Source organism: Rhinolophus sinicus, linkage group LG06 (assembly GCF_036562045.2).
Source record: "Rhinolophus sinicus isolate RSC01 linkage group LG06, ASM3656204v1, whole genome shotgun sequence".
Taxonomy (NCBI): Eukaryota; Metazoa; Chordata; class Mammalia; order Chiroptera; family Rhinolophidae; genus Rhinolophus; species Rhinolophus sinicus.
Window position 1 is genome coordinate 72,653,508 of NC_133756.1, and position 23,456 is coordinate 72,676,963.

At 43.5% G+C, this 23,456-nt stretch overlaps 1 long non-coding RNA gene across 1 annotated transcript; it reads right to left on the bottom strand.

Annotated features, from left to right (window-relative positions):
• Positions 1-2,296: 2,296 nt before the first annotated feature.
• LOC141572409 (uncharacterized) lies at positions 2,297-22,488 on the bottom strand. The gene is made up of 3 exons (XR_012497772.1): positions 22,194-22,488; positions 5,136-5,247; positions 2,297-2,424 (listed from the first exon to the last, which is right to left on the bottom strand). It is a non-coding gene; the product is annotated as an uncharacterized LOC141572409 (long non-coding RNA).
• Between the last annotated feature and the right edge of the window lie 968 nt (positions 22,489-23,456).

Sequence of the window (23,456 nt, forward strand, 5' to 3'; positions counted from 1 at the left end):
TTCTTTTTCACCTTCTTCAATAACATGGTCATGTTTGCATTTGTACTTTGAATATTTCATTACTCTGAAGAGGAGGCTCCTTTTCACAGTCTTTTATATAGTCATGTAACCTTACAATCACCTTTTTTCCACTTTTCTTCCTAACTCTGGCTATGCTGACCACCTTTTCCACTCTGACCAGTAACCACCTAAGCCACTATGGTCTAATTTTAACCATCACATAGCTTCATTTCTCTTGGCTTTAAATGAATGCTTTTAGTAAATTTACTACATATCTGAAGTAAAATAATTCCATCCTGAGCTATTGCTGCCAGGAGAAATTGACTCTTCCCACCAAAGGAGGTTTGAATGCCACTCCCCTCTGTCTAGTACCGCGGAAGACATTCTGGCAGAAACCTATATAATCTAAGAGATCTAATAATTAAGTTCACGAACTCATCTTGGAAAAAGTGCTACATACTTCATTGCTGAATATCACTACGGTCACCTTCAAAGTACTCCCCTTGGGAAGCTATGCACTGATGCCAGCGCCTAGTCCACCCTTCAAAGCAATTTTGGAACTCTTTTTCTGGAATGGCCATTAGAACTATCATCGTATTAACCTCGATGTCCTGAATGTCATCAAAATGTCTTCCTTTCAAGATTTCTTTTATCTTCTGGTAAAGAAAGAAGTCATTGGGGGCCAGATCAGGTGAGTAGGGAGGGTGTTCGATACAGTTATTTGTTTCCTGGCTAAAAACTCCCTCACAGACAGTGCCGTGTGAGCTGGTGCATTGTTGTCATGCAAAGGCCATTAAGTGTTGGTGAAAATTTCAGGTTGTCTAACTTTTTCACGCAGCCTTTTCAGCACTTCCAAATAGTAAACTTGGTCAACTGTTTGTCCAGTTGGTACAAATTCATAAGGAATAATCCCTCTGATATCAAAAAAAGGTTAGCAGCATTGTCGCAACAAGTTCTCAAACTTAATTGTCATACCTCGTATACATAGACACTAAATGCTTCAGTTAACAGTTAACTGTCATCAAGGCTCCCACTGAGATGAGTCTGAGAACCTTGAACCCTCAGATTCCCGTGATCCCTCCGGGGCAGTAGAAGCTGCCCCCTCTCCTTGCTAGAACAAAGCAGTGTCCCATTACCTGGATACCATAGGAAGTCCTCACCTGAGAGGGCCGCTTACAACATATTGCCTGTCCTTCACGAGATCCATCATCACCTCCCTTTATCACCTCCAGACCACTAACTAAGGTCATTTCTCAGCAGAGCCTCAGAGAGGGAAATGCAGGCCATATTCTGGGAGGAATACTTAGTCACCAAAAGAGTTGAAGCAGCAGAAACAGAGAAACACAGGGGAGTGAATCTAGAGTGTTAGGCCAGACAGAATGGTACATAAGAGTAAATATGGGAAAGTTTATTGATACTCTCCTGTGACTTAGTTCTCTCAGAAGGATAATTGTGCCCATTCTAACATGCTGGAGGGAGGGCCCTTAAAGCTTGGATACAATGGTGACCTACAGTGAATAAGAAAAAGGTTGGCATGGTATTGAGGAAGGGGTCAGAAAGAGTCAGGAGTTCCAGGGCAGATTTACTATGCAAGATCAGAGACCCCGACTCTGTTCCCTGGCAGGCCCAGAGGACACACCCTTAGTAAGAAAATGCTAAATTCGCTGGTGAGGGGGGTCAGCAGCATTGTCAGGAATCTCAGTGGTAGTTGTCTTCCATAGTTCATGGTGCTTAGAAGAAATGTTACCATGGAAGTGAGCTCCCTATTATTAATGAAGATGAAAGTATTTTGAAGTAGCAGAGGCCAGAATGTAGCATTTAAGCATCACAGGCAAGATGAAAATGATTACCACCATAATTAGCAAGGCCAAAGTAACAACCAGGGCCCTCATCCACAGGGACTCGTGGCAGAGGCTGATAGGCCATGGTGTTTCTAGGGGCAACACAGATAAGCAGACAATAAGGATATTTCTTTATTTGGATAATCAGAAAAAAGTATTGGGCAGGTAAGCAGAAAACTGATGTCAGTTAACAAAGGGGAAAATGATAATCCCTCACCCTGTTACAAGGTTTGAGCCAGTTCTCAGACCTGGGAACTGGGTCCCCTTGAAAAAAGATGCTACAATACCATAAACCTTCCCCAAAGGGACCTGTACACTAGGAAAAGGGGAATATTCAGACTTGTCCGGGTATACAAAGCCTAAGCCGACATTGATCTCAGTGACACCTCAAATGTCTGGATGCCTGCTAGCTAGCATGGGGATTATGGAGGACTGGTAGTAAATGGAGTACTTACCAAGACCACCTCAAAAGGGATTCTGAGGGCTTGAGGTCCCACCCTGTGGTTATGGCCTCTGTCCCAGGATGCACAATTGGAATGTATAGACTTAGAAGCTGAGCGAATCCTCACATTGGTTTCTTGACCTGAAGAGCAAGAACCAAGAAGACAGGAAGGAACACGTGGAAACTCTAGAAAGTGCCCTCCCCCAGATAAAATTGCAAATCCAGGTGGAATGGCTGAGATCGATGCCACTCAGAAACTTAATGAACGGAGGGGTGGGGGTCTCCATCATATACCTATTCAATTTATCTATATGGTCTCTGCAAAAGCCAGATGAATTTTCATGAATGATGGTAGACTACCAAAAACTCATTCCAATAGTAATCCCAGTTGTAGCTGCTGAATTAGATGTGGCATCTTTACTGGAACAGATCAACACAGCCTTTGGTACTTGGGTTATGACTATCCATCTGGCCAATGAGTTCTTGTCAAACTTCTTCAGGAAAGGTGATCAGAGGCAGTTCTGTTTTAGAAACAGACAGATAGATATAGAGAACAAACTGATGGTTGGTAGATAAGAGGGGGTGGGGGTTGGGTGAGAAAGGTGAAGGGATTAAGAAATATAAATTTGTAGTCACAAAATAGTCATGGGGATGTGAAATACAGTATGGGGGATATAATAAATAATGTTGTAAAGATAATGTAGGGGGTCAGATGGGTGCTGGACTTATTGGGGGAATCATTTCATAGATTATATAAATGCCTAACCACTATGCTATACACCTGAAACTAATATAAAGTTAAAAACAACAAATAAGTCATGGGGATGGAATGTACAGCATAGGGAATATAATCATATTGTGATAGCATGGTACAGTGTCAGATGGTTGTTAGACTTATGGTGACTACTTCTTTAGATATATAAATGTTGAATAACTATGGTATACCTCTGAAACTAATACAATATTGTTTGTTAGCTATGTTTTAATAAAAAACTTTTTTAAAAAGCAGTTCTGTTTTACATTGAAAAGATAGAAGTACAGATTTTAAATGTACAGAAGTAAATTTACCCAGGGCTACATTCATTCTCTTGTTCCCTGTCATCCTGAAAATCCCCAGAGCATAAGCTGGTCTACTATATTATTGATATTATACTAATTGGACGTGGTGAACAAGAAGTGGCAAGTGCTTTGGATGGCAGAAAGAAACACATGTGTGTCAAGGGTGGAACATAAACTCTTTCAAGTTTCAAAGTCCTGCCATATTGATGAAGATTCTGCATTCAGTGGTCTGGGGCACACTCTCTAAGGTAAAAGACTAACCCTGTATAAAAAGGTACATGATTTTGGTAGACCACTTTGGATTTTTGGAGGCAGCCTATATTGCACTTGAGATTATGTCTTTGACCCATTTCTTGGGTGCCAGTGTTGAGTGAAGCCCAAAATATAAGAGAGCTGTACAGAAATTCTAGGCTTCAGTGCAACCTACCCTGCTATCGATAGCATATACTTCAGCAGATCCATTAGTACTAGGGGTATCCTTAGTAGAAAAGAATGCTGTGGGGAATCTTAGATGAGCTCTGATAGGAGATTTGCAGTGCAGAACACCTAGGAGCAAAGTCATACACACGCCATTCGAGGGACTATTTATTATAAGCATTTGCCATTTAAAAAACAGCACCTGATGTGATAATGGGTTAGTAGAGGCCAGGCTAAAAATGGAGCATCAAGTGATTATGTGACTGGAGCTGCTAATCATGAGCTGGACATTGTCAGATCCACCAAGTCAGTCAGGCAAATAATGGAAACTGTGCATTTAGGATTAGGTCTGAGCAAGTCCAGAGGCAAGGTGGCCAGGTTTCCATGTTACTTAGCTCTGTTGTCCTGATACTTCCGTTAGCTTATATCTATACCATGTTTCCCTGAATGTAAGAACAGGTCTTATATTAACTTTTGCTCCAAAAGACACATTAGGGCTTATGTTCAGGGGATGTCATCCTGACAAATCATGCTAGGGCTTATTTTCCAGTTAGGTCTTATTTTCGGGGAAACACGGTACCTATGGGTGAGGCCTCTGTGATTGACTGATGAAGGAAGGAAAACACAGTTTGTTTCTGGTTCACATTTAGGTTGGTTGTACAACCACGGACCAGCAATGGCAACACATCAACAAGCTTGAATTTCACCAGGTTCCTGGATCACTCTACCAGGTAAACAGCCTAAATCACCTGAAACTAATACAATATTGGGCATTGGGTACCACTAAGGGTAAGAAAAATCTAGAATGGGTAATGGAGAAGGGACATAAGGAATATAATTATGGCCTCAGAACAAGATGTACCTATTAGTACTTTAGCTTGAGACATATAATTTTAAAAGAGCGTAGCCTGCCATCACCTTGAAGACATAATTATAGAGTGAACCTACTGTAGGACCTGGATGGATCTAAGCAGTGCAAGGGGTGGACTGCAGAGGTGTCCTTGATGCCCTGCACCACATCTCTTTGACCTACCTCTGGTTTCAGCCACAGCTGCAGTGAATAGTTCCATGCAAAGACATACTTTGATTTGACTTTCTGCTTCAGGGTCTTCTCAGAAGACGGCTGAGCCCGTTTAGTCTATGCACAACACAGCCCAGAATGGAGAGGTGTTACAACACGAGAGGCAATCCTCAAACAGTGGGAAACAGAAAACAGTGAATAGATACTCTCACCTCCCATCCCTCAGAGGACAACACTGAAAGTCATCCTGTACACTTCCCAGAGGTCCCATCAGAATCAACCCTTTGTTGCTTATAGCCACAATCTCAATAACATGCCATTATTTTACCATCTCCTCCTTCTCTGTATCACCCACCTTTCATTCTCACTCCTGCCTCCTGGTTCACCTCCCATGTAAAATGACTGCTCCCAAACCCTTGTCTCAGGCTCTGCTTTCAGAGATTCCCAAACTAAGGCAATAGCTGCATCTGCAAAAGAGATGATTTATTAGTACCTGATATGAGCCAGAAAAGTAAGATTCTCTCCAGAATCATCCAGAAGAGTAATTTTGGTGTGGGTATGTGTGTGGGAGGGAAGATAGCTATTTTATAATTCCACACCTACCAGGTCCAGTTCATTCAATAAGCCAGTTAGAGCTGACAAGGTGAGATATATGAAGTGTGATCAAAAAAATACGGTGAATGATTAAATTTAAAATTTTTTTATCACAGTAAAAGACACATTGACGTTAATTCCCCTCAAAATACTTTCCCTCACTAGAACACACTTATTTCATTGTTCTTGCCACTTTCTGAAGCAGTTCTGGAAGTCCTCTTTCATGTGTGTCTTTAGTTGCGCTGTCATGGCTACCTCAATGTCCTGAATTGATTCAAAATGTTTACTTTTCATGGTCATTTTGACTTTGGGGAAGAGCCAGAAGTCTCATGGTGCCAGATCTGATGAATAAGATGGATGAAGACACATCATAATGTTTTTGTTTGACAGAAATTGCCGTACCAGAAGGGATGTGTGACATGGAACATTGTCATGATGCAGGATGAAGTAAAGACACTCATGTAAGAGGACTTCCAGAACCGCTTCAGAAAGTGGCAAGAATGATGGGATAAGTGTGTTCGAAGCAAGGGGGAGTATTTTGTGAGGGATTAATGACAATGTGTCTTTTACTGTAATAAATATTTTTATTTAAACATTCACTGTATTTTTCCATCACACCTCGTAGTATATGAGTAAATGCTAAGAAAGGCGTGAGGAGCCACCTGTCTTCTTTCTCCTGTGCTTTGAGAACATATGATTACATTGTATGGGTGTGTACACACACACACACACACACACACACACACGCACACACAAACAGGACTATAAGAAAAATCTTTATATCCACATAGGGGAACCTGACTCTTTGGACCACAAAAAAAGACGTCACTAGTGGGAGATAACCTATTTACAAGCCAAAGACTCAAGAGGAAAAAAAAAACTTCTGGAGTGAATAAATAGCCTGATGAACCCAAATACATGGCAACTGCAGAAACACAGGGCAGCATAAGTCCTTTTTCATGTATAGAGTGAAGGGATTTGCAAATATTAATCATGTCAGCTGCTGGAAACTCTTTCAAGAACCACATATATCTTTGTGTGGCTCAAGGGTTCTGTGAAACAGAATGAAAATCTGAGCTCATCCATCCCTTTTCTTCTAGAAAGGAGCCCTCCACTTCGCTAAAACATCCAGAGAAAGGGATCGGTGCAGAACTCCTTGTGAAGATATTGCAGTGCTACACCATTTTGACACAAATGAATATTGTCTTAATGTTTTCCCACTGCAAATGAATCCTCATTCTTCTTGTCCTAATCTCGGTGCAAACTGTAAGAAGTTGTCATCATTTTATAATATTCTTTTCCATACCTCAAAGTAGTTAACAGTTTTTACATTGGATTGGGCCCATGATTGATGGGAATCGAAGGATGCTGAAAACATATAAAGCAATTCTTATTTGTAGTGAGTTGTTCACTTAATTTGTGTTTGCCTCCCCTGGTAGATGTATAGAACTAGGCTACAGTAATTTTTTCTTATTGTTATGAGTTGAATTGTGTCCCCCCCCCAAACTTTATGTTGACATCTTAATCCCCAATCCCTCAGAATGTGACTTTATTTGGAAATCGGGTCATTGCAGATGTGATTAGCTAAAATAAGGTCATACTAGAGTAGCACGGGCCCTAACGCAGTATGACTGGTGTCCTCATAAAACGATGGCCGTGTGATACAAAGATGCACATAGGGTGATGGAAGCCGAAACTGATGAAGCACCTGCAAGCCCAGGACACCAAAGATTGTCCACAAACCACTAGAAGCTGGAAGAGGCAAGGGACGAGTCCCCTACAGTTTCCAGAAGGAGCAGGGCCCTGCTGACACCTTGATTTTGGACTTCTAGCTTCCAGAACTCGAAGACAATACATTTCTGTTACTTTAAGACACGCAGTTTGTGGTATTTTGTTATAGCAGCCATAGGAATCTAGATGCATATTTAAATGGTTTCTGTTTGATCAACTATCTAACAAGTATTGATCAGGATGAAAATGTATCTCCACATTTCACCCATTTCCTCCCTTTTTGAGAGACTTTGGAAGCTTTTGAATTAAGAGACTATTTTCAGGAATAGTAATGCAAGTTTCAATTTTGGATGTATTTAATTATAAATTATAAACGAGTAGCACTTCTTTCCAGAAGATCTTTCTTTAATCCATCTGGGATTCAAAGAAGTATTGAACTCAAACAACTTACTACCTTCACAGTCCTTAATAGATACACAATTTTCTCTAAGAATAGCAGAGTATTATTCTAAAATTAAAATAATCACTAAAACTCAGTGACTGAATGTCTTTATGTGGACCTCTATAGGCCTGGATATGCCACATTTAATTAAGGAGTTTTATTTGCATCAATAAATTATTATCCAAGGTAAAATAAAAGTTATTCAATTTATTCACATTCAATTTTGTTTAGGTGTACAATTAGTGCTTTAAGTCTATTGCAAAATACTTCAGCCAAGAAATCAATTTTAGCACCTACAAAAAGTCCAATTGGGCTGCAATTACAATCTTCCAGATGCCAATTGCATACAGTTTTGGACAGAAAATATACATATGTATCATCTTACTGTTTACCATCAAAAAATTATACTTTCATAAAACATGGGGAAATTATCTTTATTATTTATAACCCTCAAAAGGCTAGGATGTTCCTTTTAGAGCCCTTTTTGGATTGGCCCACACTAGTAAATTATAATTTCCTTGGTTATATATGTACCTTTATTCTTCCTGTGCAGTCAGAGCTAAAATGGGTTGAGGCCAAGAATGTCATAGTTGGAGGCAATAGGCACAAGGGATCAAAGCAGGAACTGGGACCTCAGGAGCAGAACACGGGTTGCAGGGAGGTTCTGCCGGCCTGTAGTGTCAGAAGTTCTCTCATGTATAAGAAGAAAGGTCGCAAGTTGGGGGATGAGCAAATAATGGTGTCATTCATGAAAACGATGTCCCTTTCCAAATAGGAAATCAGGTATATGCTCCAGGCAGGCCAAAAGGTAATTATACTTGGTGAAGAGTGAGAAGTAAGACAATGTTCAATAGGTTGTTCTGAGAGTCTTAATGGCCTCTAGAACATTCTGCATCTAAAAATTTGGGGAAACATTGGAAGAAATTTAAGAACGTAAAGGCAGTACACAATTGAGTTGGATTTTGTTATTTTGACAATATTCTCTTATTTGCAAAAAACACACTCACTCTGACAGCAGAGTCCAGCATTTGTATAGCAGGTCGCAGCTTACAGAGATACAACATGTGTTTCTCTCCCTGAGAGGTAGATTTGCAAGTGGTTATTACTGCCATGCCAGGAGGTAGCCAATCCTCACAGCCTGTCGGCCTGGGAGTCAATCCCACCCACAGACGTGCCAAAAGACCATGAGCCCGTGTTGGGGTTGAAGAGGAAACAGAGTGAATTGCAGAAGAAACTAAGAACTGTTTTCAGGAGATTATTTAGAAAGATGTTATCTCTCATATTTTTAATAATATTGTAAGGTCTAGAAAGATCTCAGGTGGAATCTAGATAGTAGCACCACAGTGGTATTACTATTATTAACTAATAGTCAAGTTGAGGAATTATTCGCAAAATAGTTGAGATCAATAATGTTGAGAATATGCCATCAGGCAGTACTCATTTTATGTGTGGGCTGCATATGAACTACTCAGTATGCTTGATTGTAGACAAGAGGAAAAGGATTTTTCAGAAGGCTGTGAAGTAACTCATGGGACTGGGGGTGAGGGAGACTGGAGAGCCAGGTTCAGAAACTAGACAGGACTAATTGAAGCTTGTGAAGGTCATGTCCCAGGAATCGCCTCTTAGGACACTGATCTGCTTCTGCCACCACTTGCATCAAGTATAGCTATATCACTTGCATCATAAGTAGCTATACGTATGAGTACATCCTAAATCACCTGTGTCCTTTCCCTCTAACTCCAGATTCCAGGTCCCTGCTAGGAGGATCCAGTGGCCAGGTTTAAGCCACACATCGATGCCTTTATTGCCAGGGTTCGGGGGAACAAATGTCGGTTCTGTTTGACTTGTGGATTCCATAAACTTAGGAAAGGAACACAAATGCTGGGCACCACAAATGAATGAATGAGTGAGTGAATGAATGAATGACTAGAAGGGAAGGGAAGAAGGAAGGAGCAAGAAAGGAAAGGAGTGAAGGAAAAGGGAAGGAAGGTTAAAAGTTATATGTAATGCTTGTTAAAAATTCTGTCTTCTGAACTTCCACCTAAGACTTCTGAATCTAAATTTCTGAAGTTGGGTGAGGGGTGCTCAACAGAAATCTTCCATTTATTTAACCTGTGGGTCAGGTGCTATTTTAAAATTTGAGAATTACTGGCATAAATAATGCAAGTCCATGAATTGACTTACTCTTTCTGTAACTTTCCTTTTGAAGGTTGGGATATGTCCTAACAGGATTCCAAAATCCTTTTCTTCCTAATTGTGTCCTTACCAATTTGTCTCTATGCATTTCTTGAAGGTACATAGCAGTTATTTCAATTTAAGAATGAATAACTTTGGGATTTGAATACTTAGGACCCCAAGGAAATGTTACCTGTGTATTTCAAATAAGCAATAATAGTTGTCCCTTAATCAGCAATGCCTATATGCCAGGTATTGTTCTAAGCCTTCTGCATGTCTTACCTAATTTAATCCTTCCAACAAACCCCATGAATCAGTCCCTCCACTTTACAGATGATGAAATTGAGGTGTCAGGATATTAAATAATTCAACCAAGCTAGTGAATGGAGTAGGAGGGAACTTAAATCTAGGTAATTTGCTCCAGAGTCTCAACCACGATTAAATACTGCCTCAGTAAATGTTGATTTCATTAAAGCAAAACATAAATTTAAAAAATTCACTTATTGGTCATGAATAAATCAAACAATAAAACGAGAGCAAAATAAAGATTTAGAACCACTGAAATGATCTCTTCTTAATTTGGCCTTGCTAAATCTGCTTTGCCTGCCTTACTCTCAGTGACTAAACAGTATGTTAACAAAAGTTTTCTACCTCACTAAGTCCCTGTTGAAATAGGACCCAGTTGGGACCCCCAGAAAAGAGGCCTTGCAATGTCCCTGGCCTCACCTCTCCCTGCCCTCGCCTCTCCCTGCCCTAGAGCTTAACAATTGAAAAACCCCCACCTTGTGGTTTGAGCTTCAAAAGTCCCCTGTCCAGTTCCTTGCTTTAAATAATTACCCTGAAATTTGTGCTTACTTATGAGCACAATACCCCTTGCTTACTGATCACAGCCTCTAGGCCTAGCATTCTTTCCAGGTTACTGTCATCACTGCTCCTGGGTTGATGACCACATTGGAGAGCCACAATGCCTGAGAGAAGGCTCCATGCAGACCCCCAGAACTATCATGTGGCCTCTGGAGGAATGTCCAGATTTTCCTTTAAATATCCCAGGCTGGTCTGAGGATGTTAATGCAGTTTTTGGAGGTGTATCCCTCCTGCCTTCTCAGACCACTGGTGCTCTGAGAATAAATGCTTATTCTGTTGGTCACAGCTCCCGTGTTGGTCTGTTGGCTGAGTGGCACAGGCAGCGCGAGCCCTGGAGTGACTTGTTTGGCCTCCAGTTTCACTGTGATCACGTGAGGCTCACCTGATCTGGTTATCTGCTGCTTCTGAGCACAGACAGCCTCTCCTTGGCTCCAGCCCATCTTGAGTGAGCAGCTTTACGAGTTGGAGCTGCCTCATATCTCCCATCTCCCCAAGGAGTCTAACTCTTCCCTGCCTTGGATAATTCTCGATAATCCCTCTCTTATGGATTCAACCTGGGCTAAATGTAGTTGATTCACTTAAAACAAGAATTTAAATCAAATTGAGTTTTTTTTTAAACACCCTACGTATCAAATAATTATGAACAAAAAATATGTTATTGGGTCAAAACAGGCATAAGTAAGAAAACACGCATATTGATTGAGTGTTGTGGCTGAAAAAGTCAGTCAGTCGTACAGGAGTTCATGAGTACTTCTCATATGTTCAGCATAGGGGTCGCTGGCAGGTTGTGGCCCCTGCCCGCAGTGGCACCTGACACAGTCTGGCACACGACACCAGTTATTTTAACAGAGCGAAAGTTGATAATATATGCTAAAGAACTGGACTGAATATTCCCACAAACAGATGGGAAAAAATGTGGGCTGGATGACAGAGTGTTGGGTGATTCACACATAACTGGTTGAACAAACATCCCCAGTGGGGCAGATTAATGAACAAATGTCAGCACATAGTGAGATCTCTATTGGCTCATCCTCATCCCAGTCTTGTCCAACGTTTTTTATAAATGATTTGGCTAAGACGAGGGATAGTATGATTATTAAAATCTATGCCATCATAAAACTAGACGTGATGGTAAATATGCTGAATAACAGAACCGGAATCCTAAAAGCCTGCAGGGTGGCTCTGAGCTGCCAGCTCCAATCTGGTGCGTGGTGAGCTGTGTCCGGACAAGGGAGGGATGCGCTCGTCATGCCCAGTGCTGTGCTTACCGCACCTGTGGGCGTCCTTCTAGAGCAACACATCCAAAGGTGAATTTTAAAATAGAGCAGAGTCTAGGAAGAGTGACCAGGATAATGTGACTTGAAACCAGTGTAACTATGCTTTCATGATAGCCATTTTCACACATTTAAAAGATTATGTATGAAATAAAATAGGATTTCAACGTATTCTGTGCCATTTATATAGATGTAGATGTGAACAAAACCAACTCTAAGTCTGTGTTCCGGATTTCATTTCTAGGTTTCATGCTGTGACCTTTGACCAACTTCACTGTCCTTAGCAAGCATATCAAAGCTTTCTCGTTGATGATTAACTGGGTTCCTTAAAATGCAACATAAATATTTTTGTTAGTATCAGCCAGAATGGCGACAACTGAGATAAATATCAAACTGGAGATAATATCGGTTATAAGCAACCAATCATCTATCACAAGGCCACCAGGAGGTTCGGCCCCTGGTGCTGCTGTAGTCATCGTCCCTTTGCCTTGCTAATCATAGTACCCAAGTTACACTATTTAAAAAGGTGCTGTAACAGGGATCTGTTAGCAAAGAATGATTTGCGAGGACTGCTGGGTCTTCTTTTCTGCTCTGACCCAATCTTCCCATAAGTAAATTACCTTCTAAAAATTCTGTTACATTCTATGGAGTTGCCCGCTTTGTTTTTCATTCTTACAATCCCTTCTCGTTACAGAGGCCCTTATGCTTTTATTCCCCCATCAGATACCATTCCATAAGGCTCAACTACTGTATTTCCCCGAAAATTAGAAAATATTTTACTATTAAGACCAGGTTTGTATAATATAATATAATATAATATAATATAATATAATATAATATAATATAATATAATATAAACTGGGTCCTATATTAATTTTTGCTCAAAAAAACGCATTAGAGCAGATTGTCTGGCTAGGTGTTACTTTCGGGGAAACATGGTAGAACAATTCTACTTTATAGTATAAGCTCTATAAGGAGAAACAAAGGAATATTTATTTAGTATCTATCCAGTGCCAGAAACATATCATCCTACCAACAATCAAATAAGATATTATCATCCCATTTTACGTATTGTTCTGTTCGTCTATTGTTGAACAACAGGCTACTACAAAACTTAGTAGCTTAAAACAACAATTTATTATTCTTATATGGCACCATTCTATGGGTCAGGAATTTAGACAGGACAGCTGGGCTCCACTCCATGATGTCTGGGGCCTCAGCTGGAATATCTTGAATGGCTGGGGGCTTTTCAGGCATCTCCCTCTGTCTCTCCATGCAGTCTCGTACACCTGCGCGTTTCCTCACAACATGGCGTCCTCAGGATAGGAGAATCAAATCTCCAAAAGAGTAAGGCAGATGCTGCCACTCCTCTTAGGTCTAGACCTGGGCCTAAGAGAGCATCACTTCGTCTGCTCTCCTTTGTTCAGGAGTCATAGGGCCCGCCCACATTTGGAGAGAGGGATGAAGAGGGGCATCAAAAGACCTGCCGCCATCTGTAATTCATTGCATAGGTGAAGAAGTACAGGATGGTAGGAAATGACATAGCTAGGACTCAAACCAGATCTCACCCCAACCACTTATCACTCGCTTCCGGCTATTCATTACCCTCAGGATCCCAGGAACACGTCTACATGCATGGATTTGAGGAATGTCTTCCAAGATGACCTCTAATTGTGTATTTTTCAACCTCAGCCTTGCTTGTAAGCTCCAGGCCTTTATCTTCAAATGTGAACCGCACATCTCCATTTGAATTTTGTGGCACCAACTCAGGCTCAGCTGGAGCAGACAAGAATTCTGAACTCATCAGGGGCCTCTCTCCATCCCAACCTAGGCAAACTGGCAGCCCTAATGGCCACCCAGTCTCGCTGGCTCTGCACCTCATGGTGACTGTCCCTCTCTCTGACTCATTTCCTGTGTCTTGTGTCCATCACCAATGCCTGGGGATTCACAGCCTGCGAGGCTGCCTCTCAACGCCCCTTCCCCTTGCCCTTCCTCATGCTCGCCCCACCCCAGCCCTGCCACACGTCTGCTCCCCCAACAGCACCTGTCCTCTCCCCTACATTCAAGTCTCTGATCAGATACCATCTTCTCAAAGGGACTACCCGGGCAAACATAGCAGCTTCCATCAGCCCTTCCATCTCTTAAGCTTGCTCTATTCTTTCCATAGCAAGTGTCATGACCTGAACTGGAAGAATGAGTATCTACTTAATACTGTTGTCTCTACCTCTCACTGGAACTGTGCTGTCCAATAGAAATAGAACATTCATCAAGGATGTAACTTTACATTTTATAGCAGCCACATGTAAAAAGGGAGAAAGAAACAGGTGAAATGAATTTCAATAGTGTATTTTATTTAGCCCAAGATATCTAATCTATTATTATTTCTACATGTAACCCATATGAAAAAAGTATTAATGAGATACTCTACATTTTTTGGTCTCTTTGCTTTTGATTCTCTCCCTCTCATACCTGCTCCTCCTCACCTTGAGTGTGGCCGGAGCCTCCTACCTGTCAGCACTTGTAGGTGTGGCCAGTTGCTACTGTTTTTCAGCCGGGGATACTCTATCCTTGTCACTAATTTTAGAGACCACCAGAAAAAGACTCTGAGGGAGCAGCCCTGGGTGTTGTGTCTGCCTGCCACCAGAAACTGCAACACCAGAGCTGGGAAAGCTTTGGAATACACCTGGGCTTGTGGCCCAAGCAACAGGCGCCTACTAACAACCTCTTTCCTTCTCAGCTGCAGTGACTCCCAGCCCCTCACCCTTAATCCCGAGCCTCAGGGTGGAGTCTCCTCAGGGACTTGTCAAGGTCTTCAGTGTAATTAGGGTGGGAACAGCGACATGTGACGTCATGTTTTATAAGTGAGGAAACCCAGGGTCAGAGGACTGTCTGGTCTGGACTTGTGCCCACCTGGATGGCTGGCCCCCTGCTCCCCAAGGGCCCCTGCCTCCTCAGCTGCCTGCTGCTGCTGCGACAGCTGGGAGCCAGCCTGCTGCCCTGGCTCTCGCCTTGGCTGACAGTTCCGGTCCTCTCATCCCTGGACGGCACATCTTTGTGTGGCACAGAGTTGTTTGCTGCCTTTCAGTTTCTCTCTACCAGTTATTTTTCTGTTGAAAGCTTTATTGAGATATAATTCACATACCACACAATTTACCCCTTCCAAGAGTACAATTCAGTGGATTTTGCTACATTACAGGTATGTGCAAACATCACCACAGTCCATTTTAGAACATTTTTCATCCCTGTAAAAGAAACCCCATACCCTTTAGTTAATACACCCCCTCTCCCCTCCCCTGAAGCCTCAGGTAACCACTAATCCATTCTCTGTCTCTATAGATTTCCCTGTTCTGGACACTTCATATGGATGGAATTATGCAATATGTGGTCTTTTGTGACTGGCTTCTTTTACTTAGCATAATGCTGCCAAGGCTCTCGTGTTGTAGCTTGTATCCGCACTCCATTCCTTTTTATTGCTGACTAATATTCCAATGGAATGATAGCCCCATGCATCAGATGATGCTCATTTGGGTTGCTTCCACCTGTTGGCTGTCATGAATGGTGCTGTATGAACATTCATGTATAACCCACTAATTCTTTCTGCATCTTGCCGCTAGGTTAACCTGGCAACATGGGTGAGCCTCTCATCAGCTGGGGAAGGGGCCACAACAGCCCTCAAGGGTCCTCTGCTTTGCATTGTGGTCACACACATCTATATTGTATTCCCCCTCCTACTGCCCGCTCAGGTACCAGCACAGTGACTCCTCTCACCTGTAAATGGGTACGCTACTAGTTCCAGCCTCATAGGATTCTTGAAAATATGTGCATAAGTGCTTAACCTAGGCCAGAACAAGGAAAGCATTCCATGCATGTTAGCAATTACTTTTTCCCAAGGGAACCCTCCATTCTCGGGAGACTTAGCTCCTGCCTGTGCATATCCTTGATTCAAATCCTGTGTCTTCATTCCCCACTTAACCAAGTTCTGGCTATTTGTATTAGTTTCCTATTGTTACTGTAACAAATTATGACAGACTCAAGTATAAGTGGCTTAAACAACACAAATTTATTATCTTACAGTTTTGGGGGTCAGAAGTCCAAAAGTGCTCTTACTGGACTAAAATCAAGATGTCAGCAGGGCTGTGTTTCTTCTGGAGATGCTGGAGGAGAATTCATTTCCTTGCCTTTTCCAGCTTCTAATGTCTGCCTACGTTCCTTGGCTTGTGGCCCTTTCCACCATCTACAAAGCCGCAATGAATGGTTAAGTCTTTCTCAATTCACATCAGTCTGACTCTCTGAGTCCCCTGTCGTATCTCCTCTGGCTTTCCTGCCTGCCTCTGCCCTTGTGATTCACCAAGCCCACCTGGATAATCGAGGCTAACCTCCCCAGGTCAAGTCAGCTCATTAGCAATCTTAATTCTACCTGTGACCTAATCCTCTCTTGCCTAGTCACAGTTCCAGGCCTCAGAGCATGGATATCTCTGGGGAGCACTAGTCTGCCTGCCACACTATTCTTTAATGTTCAGTTCTGGTCTCCCTTCTGCCATTTGAGTCTTCCCGAAATGACCCAGAACTCTGGCTCCTTTCCTGAATGTCCATAAAATTTGTCATCCGTAGCCTTCATTTTGCATGTCTTTTGCATCATCACATACTGTTCCCTAAGTGAAATGTAAAGTCTAGAAAAAAGCGACCCACATCTCATCTCCTTGGGAGAAGACATGGAACTGGGAGCCAAAAGGCCTCATTTCCATGCCACCCACCAACTGGGAAACCTTGGGCAAGTTCCTGAACATCTACTACTCTCATTTTTCTTTCTACACTTGATCTTAGCCAAAAGGCCGAGAAGCGATTCATTTTTCTTTCTGTAAAGTAGAGTTTATTCATAATTCTAGCCCCAGCCATTGTGAAAATCAAAATAAAGCAATGCAAAACAAATAACTCAATTTAAAAAGTGTGTAAGGGATTTGAATAGACATATTTCTAAAGAAGACATACAAATGGCCAACAAGCACATGAAAAGATGCTCAACATCACTAATCATTAAGAAAATGCAAATCAAAATCACAATAGCACTTCACACCCATTAGGATGGCTATTATCAAAAAGACAGAAAATAATAATTGTTGACAAGGATGTGGAGAGGTTGGAACCCTTGTGCACTGCTGGTGGGGATGCAAAGTGGTGCAGCCCCTGTAAAAACGGTATGGCAGTTCTTCAAAAAATGAAACATAGAATTACCATATGATCTAGCAATTCCACTTCTGGGTAAACACCCCAAAGAAGTAAAAGCAGGGACTTGAACAGATATTTACCCACCCATGTTCATAGCAGAATTACTCACAAGAGCCAAGTGACCATCGACAGACAGGTGATGGGTAAACAACATGTGGGGGATCCATACAATGGAATATTATTTAGTCATAACAAGGAAGGAAATTTTGTTATACGCTCCAAAGTGGATGAACCTTGAAGATATTATGCTAAATGAAATAAGCCAGTCACAAAAGGACAAATAGTGAATGATTTCACATATGAGTTTCCTAGAGTAGTCAAGTTCATAAAGACAGAAAAGTGGTTGCCAAGGGCTGAGGAGGGGGAAAGAGGAGTTAATGTTTAATGGGTGCAGAGTTAGTTTGGGAAGCTGGGAAATTTCTGTGGATGAAGGTGGTGATGGTTGCACAACAATGTGAATGTACTTAATGTCACAGGACTGTACACCTAACAATAGGTAAGATGGTAACTTTTATATTATGTATATTGTACAACAACAAAAATAAAGCAATGTAAGTAAAAGTGTTTTGTTAGTTATAACATTTACGCAAATATAAGGTGACATTCCTGATATTCCATTACCTCTCCCCCTCATCCAGTAACCTGTGCATGTTCCATGTCCCAATAAATAGTTGCTAAGGCGATGCAGTGAGCCCCCAAGGAAAGACATGCTTCTCTCCTCTTCCTTCCCTGCCCGTCCTGCAGACAGGTACAGCTCACCATCTCACCTGAATATGTCTTTTCAACCATAGAAATCTGAATAGTTTCAATGTGACAAAACGTGAGAAGGGATGGAAAAGCAAGGCAGAGAGAGGAGTGTGTGTTTTTCATTCATGGATTTGTGCTTATTTACCTGATAGTGTTATTTTCAAAGTCTGCTAAAGCTGGTTCCACCTGCTGGTTTCTTTGGCGAACCAAATATGTGGGTGCATTTCTCCATAAGCTTTGGAGTCAGCACACAGGAGCCGCATTGGTCTCCCAGCTGACTTTCTGCACTGGCAGCGGCAGAAACAATACATGCATGTAGGCTAGGGAGCCCAAATCCCACGCCCGCTGCACGCACTGCGCAGGAGCTAAGGGAAGCAATAAGCCCTAATAACCTCACCCGTCCTCCTAATTGCTTTCTTCTCCTCACAAAGAACCACACCAGCAGCTCTGGTGGCCCTCAGGGAAATCTCTGCTTGTTATGAGGCCGGTGGGCAATCCTTTCATCACTGTGAAATGCTAGCAGTTTGTGTCAACAAATCCAATTTCAGTCAATCAATAGACACCCCGCCTCCCGGCTCTGTCCTCCCAGCCTGCAGAGCTGAGAGCTGGCCTCCCTCCTGTCTCCAGGGCTTGCTGGCATCCTGGTACTGAGGAAACCCAGGCAGCAGGGTCAGGCTGGATGTGGCACAGAGCCATTGACAAGGATGGTCCCACTGCTGAGGGGCTGTAACCCACCAGGAAGACAGTCCAGTGTGTGGGTTAGAAGCACCTGCTTTGAGCAGACAGTCCAGGGTACAAGGTCTGGCTTTGCCCCTTTGGGCTGTATGGCTTTTGGGGAGTACTTTACCTCTTTGAACCACAGTTTCCTTATTTCTAAAGCAGGAAGATAATAGTGCCTGCCTTCAGAACTGTTGGGAAGTGTTACAATGCTCACTAGGCACTTAGCCCGCTCTAGCCCATGGTAAGTAAAAGAGTGAGAGGAGCTGGTGATCTGCCAAATCTTACAAGCCAAATCAGACAGTAAATGGGAGCTGATGTGGATTTTACAATCACCATTAGCACCATCATCATTACCACTGTCATCCTGAGGATCGCGTGGGACTCTGCTGCTGGGAGAGGAACTGGCCCTTATGGTTCTACCCAGACTGGATGAGAAGATTGGCCACTAGTTCATGAAGGTTAACTAAGCAGAGATGCTCCTTGGACGTCACCAATGTTTGCAAAAAGAAATATCCAATCTGTAGTGTCCTCATCAGAAACCTGGCACCTGGCCTCAGGAAGGTCATCTGCAAGTAGACCTGCCTAAGGAGGTTTGCTCTGTTTTACAGCCGAACATCAAGTTGAAAGAGATCCCTTAAGCACACCTGGTCCCAAAAGCAGGGCAAAAGGGCTCCAGCAGTAGCTCCCTGGGATCTCTTCATTTCCATCCACTGGGAAGCCAGAGAAAACTAAGCCCTCTGTACAGAACGTCCCACTCACTTGTAGGGGAGTGCACAGCTTCATGGACTGTGGGCTGTTCCCCTTTGGGTGCTAGAGGTCCCAGCCGGGCAACGAAGAGTTAACACAACTCTATTTCTTGCTCTGACCAGCATACCTAATAAGTTGGAGAGGAGACACCACTGCATTAGCTTATGAATCCCCTGAGCTGGAGGCAGCATCAAAGCCCTGCAGACCTGGATACAGAGAGACAGACTAACCAAGCGGTACAGGCTTTCAACAAGATCCAGGAGCTTCAGACACGGGAAGGGTACGTAATGTTTAAGTAACCAAGCATGCAAACATTCCTCCAGCAGCAAATGGTTGGAAGTATTACCTTGCAGTGCATTTTGTGGCTGCTGTTGCTATTTTGCTTAATTGGGAAGGGAAAGAGAGTAACTAGAGGCCAGGTTTTCAGAGGCAGAACGCCCTCGTATTAATTGAATTTTTACTCTGAGGTGGACATTATGAAAGGCCATCCACATCTACTAGTTCATTTTATGTGTCACAATAACCCTGCCTGGCATACATTTTACCCCTTTGTCAAATGAAGATGCTGAGGCCCAGGTATAAGCAGAAAGCTGGGGCCTGGCACAGAGCACTCAGTAATGGGAGAACGACATTGACTTGTCCAGGGTCACAGTCCGAAGGAGAGATTCAAATGCAGATTCTGAAGGTCCAGGCCACACCTGACCCCACTTTGTTCTCTCCATACCTATTTACTCAGGGCAGAAAACTAGGAGGGCCTTCAAGGGGTTTGGTTCCTGGAAGAAAGTTCCAGGAAGTTTCCAGGGGAATCAGCCTTTAGAAGAGCAGCCAGACTTCTCCATACACATCCCTCTGATCACTTAAGGTAATCTCAGATATTTGGGGGGAGACTCAAGGATTCTGAGTGAGAGAGAGAGAGAGAGAGAGAGAGAGAGAGAGAGAATATCCCAGGCCAGTAAAATGTGAGTTATGTCTGCTATGAAATTGGGCTTTTGTCTTGTGGCAGGGGTCCTCAATAGTGCCTGCTTCCTTTCTGAAATTCATTTTATTTTAATGACAGTGAAAAAAAGAAGAGAAAAACAGGTAGCCATGTATGTTTGGGAAACATGGGACTGAGACATGCAAATATGGTAGGAAGAGTCACTGGTACTGGAAATTTAATTGCTGCATGGAAACCAACATAGAAATCTGGATTTCCAACTAGACTTCCCCTTGAGCTCCAGATGAGCGAAATTGCCACCTGAAATCCCTATGTGGATGTCCCACAGCATCTATACAGCTCAACATGCCTAAAATCAAATGGGTGTTGGCTGCTGCACCCACCCAGGCCCATCACCACAAGGGAGGAAATCACCTACATTCTCTATACAGACTTGCAGGCTTCTGAACCAGTCTCTCTCATTGCAGTCCCGCGCTATCCATCGGTGGTTCTGGAGAGACCCCTCTCAAATCCAATGAGACAAAGGCACTCCCCTCCCTACCACTTTCCATTGCCCACCAGGATTGAATCTAGAGCCCAAGCTCCTTAGCATGATAGGAAAACTTGCACTGTCCCCAAAGATGAATGAACTGCGCCTGTCTCCCAGGTACTCGCAGTCTGGGTGGATAAGCACCTGTGAGTCTTATCATTTTATATGTCTACTTGGCTAGATTGGGTATTTTAGTGTGCTGGGCTACCACAGACAACGTCACACACTGAGTAGCTTTAACAACAGAACTCTGTTTCCTTGCAGTTGTAGAGGCTGGAAGTCCAACACCAAGGTACCAGCAGAGCTGGTTTCTCCTGAGGCCCCTTTGGTTTATAGATGGCCACCTGTTCACTGTGTCGTCACACAGTCACCCCTCTGTGCACGTGCACCCCAATGTCTCTGTTTGTCTTCATCTCCTCTTCTGATAAGGACACCCATCAGACTGGATTGGGGCCTGCACTGACAGGCTCATTTTAACTGAATTACTGCTTGAAAGATTCTATCTTTAAATACAGCCACATTCCAAATGACTTGGGGGGGGGGTGAAGACTTCAAAATATGAATGGTTGGGGGCACAATTCAGCCCATAAATCAATAGCACCCATTTTGGGTCAAACACAAATCTAGATGTTGCTGTGATGGCATTTTTTAGGTGTGATTAACATTTAAATCAGCAGACTGTGAGTAAAGCAGAGTATCCTCCATAATGTGGGTGGGACTCACCTAATGAGGGCCTTAAGAGAAAAGACTGCGGTCCCCTGAGAAAGAGGGAATCCTGCTTCCAGATGCCTTTAGCCTCGAGCTGCAACTTCAGCTCTCCTCTGGGTCTACAGATTTCAGAACTGCCAACCCCACAATCACACCAGCCCATTTCTTAAAACGAATCTCTCTCTATGTGTACTCATACATCACATTGGGTCTGGCGAACCCTAATTAATACAGCCATATACCCCAAAAGATACCAGATAATACATATGTATGTATGTCCCGAAGTAGGCGGTCCTGGGCTGGTATGGTGTCTCCCAATCATCAGGGACCCAGGCTGCTTCCATCTTGCCACTCCACAATCCTTTCTGGGCTACCTCCTGGTAGAAGCTGGCTGGGGGAGCTTCAGCTATCACGTCTCCACTCCCGCCGGAAGGAGAGAGGAAGAGACATAAGGGGCACGTCTCCTACGTTTGTTTAGGGACACTTTCTGGAAGGTGAACATGGACATCCTGTTCACCAGAACTTAGTCACATCTTATCACAAGGGAACTGGGAATGTGGTCTTATTCCAGACTACATGTGCCCAGCTAGAATCAGGAGGTTCTATATAATGGCAGAAAGGAGAACGCAGATGGCACTGCACCACAATACAACAGTTGCTGCAAGTAACAAAGATGAGCGCCAACAAGGAATGAGTTATTTAGAAATTAAGAGACTCACGTTGGTGGGGGCAGGCAGAGTGGGTTCCATAGTGGAAAGAGAACCCGGGCTAACTTTGAAGGAAGGGTTAACACTCTCAGGCAGGTGAGCATCCCTGCACACTTGCCCCAGGCTGAGCATAAACACCACTGTGACAACCGCAGGACGGGCAGTCTCAGTCCAGGATCCGGCAGCGTGAGGCTGTGCTGGAAAGCAGGTTCGTTTTGCAACAGGCGGGCAGCAGCTGCCAGCTAAGGATGGTCAGGCTGACAGGCTAACGGGCCCACAGCCAAGGGCATCGCAACCGCTCCAGCACCGTCAGGTCTTCTCTGAAGCCAGGAGGAGGCGTGGACTTGCAGCCATCTCCTCAGGGCAAATCAGCCAATGGGTGGCCTCGCTGATGCTGTAATGCTCCAGCACAGCATTTCATTGGCCAGCGCTCTTTCTGGGCACAAACTATTTATTTATTTTTTAAGACATTGCAATTAAACATAAACAAAATACAGAGGAGAGGGACTGAATGCCTGAGCCTAGATGGGTGGGAGAACACACTCTTGAAGTGCAGTGTTGCCCTGGGGACAAAGTGGTGACAGCTTCCCAAGCCCTGCATAGGCCCTGGGGAGGCCGGGCTCTCCTGCCCAGGCATATGCTTAACTCTAGGGTCGGCGGAGGGATTTCCCCCGTTATTTATTTTTTGTCTTTACACTTTTACAATTCATGTTTATTACTGTAGGGCCACTCGAAGCCTTCAAAACACCAGACTACATTGTGAGACTCCAACAGGGGTATGTCTATAAGTAAGGAGCACTTCCCAGACCTGGATGGTCGCAGAACATTTTATTCCCAGAGCACATCAAGTGTCCAGTGGACCACAGAACACACTCTAGAAATGTTCTTATAAGGGACAGGTCTTTCCAGAATCCCCAGTGTCAGCCATGCTCCAAGGGCCTCCTCGCTCAGCTGTTACCCTCCCTTCACACCCACGTTGGGGTCTGCTCTTACCAGGCTCTGGTTACCTTGAGGGCTGTGACATAAAAGGCATGACAGCTGCTCCTGATCAGCCATGGCCCCAACTGCGACTGGGAGGTGGGAGGTGGAGGTGAGAATTTTGGAGTCGAGGAATGCTTGCTCTGCCTTCCATCGTCCCCTTTGCAGCCAGGTTTGGATCCCAGGAGGTCAGGATCCCATCCAGCCAATAACTGAAGCCCTTCTCAGCACCAGCGTCCTTGGGAACTGGAGACAGATTCTGCCCTGAAGCTGATGCCTGGAAGGACCAAGAGACAG